This window comes from Schistocerca nitens, chromosome 3 (assembly GCF_023898315.1).
Source record: "Schistocerca nitens isolate TAMUIC-IGC-003100 chromosome 3, iqSchNite1.1, whole genome shotgun sequence".
Lineage (NCBI taxonomy): Eukaryota > Metazoa > Arthropoda > Insecta > Orthoptera > Acrididae > Schistocerca > Schistocerca nitens.
The window spans coordinates 547,006,809-547,012,808 of NC_064616.1; positions in this window are offsets into that span (position 1 = coordinate 547,006,809).

Sequence of the window (6,000 nt, forward strand, 5' to 3'; positions counted from 1 at the left end):
GTTATATCTTGGGAACGAGAGATACGGAAGGACTGATTACAGTACGAAGAATGGGTTATAGGGAAGAGGAGATCAAGGAATACGGTTTCATAGGTGTTCGGAGGAATGATAGATAGTAAAGACAGCAGCAATTTAAAGAGAAAATGTAGCGTCAATGGAAACTGCTAGATTTGTTTATAAAGATTTGGATGAATGGAATAGAAGGGCACTTGCCGTGATACTTTCAGACAGAGAGAGTGTGAGAGAGAAAATAGGAGACATTAACAACGATTAAACATAATATGAAATCGTTTGCGTATTGTGTGGAGGACAGAGGGTGTATTCATTGATGGAGCGGAAGAGAGAGATGTATTTTAAATAAAAATCTACTGTGACAGAGTCCACCTACGCTGATTAGTTTGTAAGTATCTAGACATGGTATAAATGAAATCAAAATAGAATATTATTCAAAAGAAACCCACTTGAATTAAAAAGGCGACTGAAAGGAAAACTAACCCATGTTGTATCTTTTCTGTGGCCACGCGATCTTCCACTAGTTCCCAATGAGGAAAAATGACGAAAAAGATAACATAACAAAACATTTTAAGGACTCTAATATTTTATCCAGAATGCTTCATTATTTTGTACATCTATCATGCGTCTTGGCATAGAACGTATAAGCCGTCGGACGAAACAGCCTGTAGGAGTAACTTCCTCCCAGGCTTCCAGGACGCAGTCCTGAAGAGCGTCCGCAGTAGTTGGTTAGTTTCGCGTCCAGTTCTCTATTAATATTTTGGCGACCTCAGCCCACATGTTTTCCATGGGGTTCATATCAGCCGCCCGTGGCGGCCAGTCCATGACGTTGACGCCAATCGTGGAGAGTCGCTGCTTAACAAATGCCGACTTGTGAATGGGAGAATGGTCCTCTTGCAATGTGACTTCCCCCTCTGCGTACAGTATTCCCACTGACGAAAGCATCACATTTTCCAATATGTGGGCATACTGCGCGCTGTCCAGAGTTCCTTCTATCCTGTGAAGAATTCCCGCCCCTCTCGCCGAAATCCAACCCCAGTAGGTAACAGATAGCCGGCCACTTCTTCTCGTTGTGGTTACATATTCGCGTCGATGGCGAATGCCTTGCGGCCTGTAAACGATTCGTGGACCGTCGTTACCGGTGGGAAACACCTTCTCATCACTGAAAATGACGTTGACCCACGACGCCCTCACATGAAGCTCCGGAAATGATAGGCGGTATAAAACGTTGTCTTCGCTGAGCTCTTGTTTCACGACAGATCTACGTGCATGCAGTCCCGCGTCCCTCAGCCTTCGGCGAATCGTGTCACTGGAGCCGGTGAAGTTGGTCTCCCGCCGCAACTGCTTCGCGTACAGAAAGGGATTTTCTCTGCTCCTAGACACTAGATCCCTGTCTTCCTGCTGGGACCCCTCTCTCTTTCCGCCTGAGCCAGGAGCCATGTTGTTGGTGCCTCTTTCAAGGCAGATACTCCACCATCTCATTGCAGTGGTATATGGTACGCCATACCGTCTGCCACCTACTCTGAGGAAACATCCTCCTTCTTCAATGAGAGCTACGACTCTATCTCGAATAGACCTCTCGCAGTGAGCCTTTACGGCAGACAACCTGATGTGTATTTCTGATTGCCGCTCTTTTACTGATGCCAGGAGAGGAGGTACACATATTTACGTCAAACGGAGCGGCAGAGCGAGAGGTATGCGACGCAGCCGTGCTGGCTCGTCCCGGGCTTTTCGCCCACCAACGCCACCGCTAGCTCGCTCACTTCCGTCTCGCCTCGGCCAGCCTGGCTGGCCCGTAGCTCGCGAGGCGCGGGTAGTACAGATCGGGTCGCAAGGCTACGATCACCACTTGAAGGGTCAAAAGTTACACCTAACCTACCCAAATCTGTAGTATCAACTAACGCAGCTACAGCTATTATGCTATAACATGTGCAGGCACACCTACAGTTGATGATTCATTCAAATATTTGACGAACAATACGTTCAAAAATACATTCATTTTAAACATAGCTACCACAAAATATTTCACCTTCCTAGCAACAGCATGACGCAGGAAACTATTCTTTCTTGTAATCGCTATGCTTTAAATGTAGCCTTAAGAAAATGTGTATTCAACCACGACAACTAAGCCGAATGTAAAAGTAAAAAGATTTGGCGGCAGCTTCTCAAAATAATAGTATATACGTAGCATATAATACACGATTTGTGCACTTGTAACTCATACTCAGCGTCTCTGAAACAATACGTGCTGCACGACGGAAATTACTTTCTGTTGAGGCACTTCATTTACATCTCAATGATACACGACTACTAGAGAACATTGGTCTTTACGGCAGTCAATCCACTTGTAAATTAACACCATGATATCGCAGATATTAGGCAACACGTTACTAGGGATGAGAAAGGCCTTAAGGTTTGCTACTAAACATGCAACTCATAGCTATTACTGAATAAGAATTTGATTATTAACGTGTCTTCATAACCATGAGTGCGGCGTTCCACTCTCAGTCAGCATAGACGTTTTCGTCGCCTCATTTCTAGTTAAACGTGCGCACATCTCGCTAATGGTGGACCAACACTGGACATTTCCTGGCTAGGCAACGAGGGTGGTAGTCGCCGGGTTCGAATCCCGGTCAGGCAATACAACTTCAGTTGTCATTTAAGGTACCAACCTCACTACTGGTGACAAACTATGATATCTACATTCTGATTCTACGTACTTATTCAACAATCCGATTAGGTGCTGGGTTCGCATCCTTGTCACCAGCATTACATGATGGCATTTCTATTTTAAACATGTGCATCATTTGTTCCTTGACAATACAACGATATACAACGTCTTTCGAGGTTAATTACCAAACCGGTGATTGTCATGTTAGGGTTCCTGGTTTCGTACAAACATTATCGTCATTTACGTTCAAGTTAAGAATTGATAACTAATAGTGGTGCAAACGTCAACATTTGACGTCTCTTTCTGCTTAGTGATCGAGTCTCGATAAGGCTCGAAGCTTTGCTTAGTTAGCAATGGCTTTACGTCCTGGGTTTGTATCCGCATCCAAAACGAAAACGTTGGTCATGTCAAAATGGTTCAAATGGCTCTGAGCACTATGCGACTTAGCTTCTGAGGTCATCAGTCCCAAGGAACTTAGAACTACTTAAACCTAACATCCATGCCCGATGCAGGATTCGAACCTGCGACCGTAGCGGTCGCGTGGCTCCAGACATGAAGCGCCTAGAACCGCTCGGCCACATCGGCTGGCTTGGTCATGTCATTTAAAGTACAACTTTGTGTACAAGAAACTGTTGATGAGTAATATGAACAATGATATTACATGTGATTCGTTGTTAATGTTTTGATTTCCTTAGAGTGCTTGTCGCCGTTAATCAAGTTTTCTTTTAACTGCTTAGTAATAAATAAAGCTGATGCGAAACCACTCCCTGTAGAACGTTGAACGACGTTCAGCATGTGTTAGTAAACCTTATAGACAGCAAAGAACTTGTTTCCAATTTCCATACAACTTTATAAATGTTTTTGTTGGCAGGAGAGCCAACACCGCGTTAATAGAGGAGGCCGAAAGGCACGCGTTTTAGCTCACGCAGGCTGGCGTGAGGTCTGGAACAGGACAAGGAAATTAGAATTTAGAAAAACAGACGTAGCTGGTGGAATACTTAACCTTCATCTACATCTACATCTACATTTATACTCCGCAAGCCACCCAATGGTGTGTGGCGGAGGGCACTTTACATGCCACTGTGCCGGCCGAAGTGGCCGTGCGGTTAAAGGCGCTGCAGTCTGGAACCGCAAGACCGCTACGGTCGCAGGCTCGAATCCTGCCTTGGGCATGGATGTTCGTGATGTCCTTAGGTTAGTTAGGTTTAACTAGTTCTAAGTTCTAGGGGACTAATGACCTCAGCAGTTGAGTCCCATAGTGCTCCGAGCCATTTGAACCATTTTTGAACATGCCACTGTCATTACCTCCCTTTCCTGTTCCAGTCGCGTATGGTTCGCGGGAAGAACGACTGTCTGAAACCCTCAGAGCGCTCTAATCTCTCTAATTTTACATTCGTGATCTCCTCGGGAGGTATAAGTAGGGGGAAGCAATATATTCGATACCTCATCCAGAAACGCACCCTCTCGAAACCTGGACAGCAAGCTACACCGCGATGAAGAGCGCCTCTCTTGCAGAGTCTGCCACTTGAGTTTATTAAACATCTCCGTAACGCTATCACGGTTACCAAATAACCCTGTGACGAAACGCGCCGCTCTTCTTTGGATCTTCTCTATCTCCTCCGTCAACCCGATCTGGTACGGATCCCACACTGATGAGCAATACTCAAGTATAGGTCGAACGAGTGTTTTGTAATCCACCTCCTTTGTTGATGGACTTCATTTTCTAAGCATTCTCCCAATGAATCTCAACCTGGTACCCGCCTTACCAACAATTAATTTTATATGATCATTCCACTTCAAACCGTTCCGTACGCATACTCCCGGATATTTTACAGAAGTAACTGCTACCAGTGTTTGTTCCGCTATCATATAATCATACAATAGAGGATCCTTCTTTCTATGTATTCGCAATACATTACATTTGTCTATGTTAAGGGTCATCCTGCATTTAGCTACAATTTTCTAATGCTGCAACTTCTCTGTATACTACAGCATCATCCGCGAAAAACCGCATGGAACTTCCGACACTATGTACTAGGTCATTTATATATATTGTGAAAAGCAATGGTCCCATAACACTCCGTTGTGTCACGCCAGAGGTTACTTTAACGCCTGTAGACGTCTCTTCATTGATAACAACATGCTGTGTTCTGTTTGATAAAAACTCTTCAATCCAACCACACAGCTGGTCTGATATTCCGTAGGCCTGCGACAGTGCGGAACTGTATCGAACGCCTTCCGGAAGTCAAGAAAAATAGCATCTACTTTAATCCGTTAATGGTGAACGTCGGTCTTGACGGTACATGATTCAATATCAATGGTAACTGATAATGGCGCCTTGCTAGGTCGTAACAAATGACGTTGCTGAAGGCTATGCTAAACTATCGTCTCGGCAAATGAGAGCATATTTTATCTGTGAACCATCGCTAGCAAAGTCGGTTGTACAACTGGGGCGAGTGCTAGGAAGTGTCTCTAGACCTGCCGTGTGGCGGCGCTCGGTCTGCAATCACTGATAGTGGCGACACGCGGGTCCGACGTATACTAACGGACCGCGGCCGATTTAAAGGCTACCACCTAGCAAATGTGGTGTCTGGCGGTGACACCACAATAAATCCCCCGCAAATCGGCGTACGGTTGTGGCATAAGGCTTCCGCCCGCCGTGGGGAGGACCCCATGTTGACGTATGCGACGAGGTGGTGAGGCTAACAACAGGCGAGGCTGTGCCACCCGCACCCTGCCATTCGGACCGCGGGGAGCTAAGAAAGGCCTGAAAACCAGCTCCAGGGTGCACGCCAACATGCGGTGTATGCGCCCGTAGAGAGGCAGGAGGGGCCGAAGGGTCGACCTCCATCGGGTCGGGGCACCCGACGGGCGAAGACGACATATGGTCCGGAGCGGGCAAGAGTTCCAAGTCGGAGGACATCCGGTCACGGGAAGCGATCGGCAGCGCGTGACCCAGGGAGGCGCCCGCTGGCGGGAGAACAGGCGGCGGCGGCGGTGGCGGCGGCGCGTCGCCATGGGGCAAAATGGAAGGCATCGTCGGTAACACCTGGGGCTGAGGCGAGCCAGTAGATGGGTCCCCAGGGCGCTGACCAGGCGGCACCGTCGCTGAAAGCAGACGGCGAGCGCGACGACAGAGGCGCAGCTGGTTGAGATGCCGGCGCACCTCACCAGAGGCCCCCAAAACCAGATACATAGCGCGTCCGAGGCAGTGAAGAATGCGCCCTTCGAGCCAACGCCGTGAACCTCGGTAGTGACGATAGTAGACAACATCGCCTGGAGCAAAAGCAGGTGTCTGCCGCTGCACAGGAACCTGA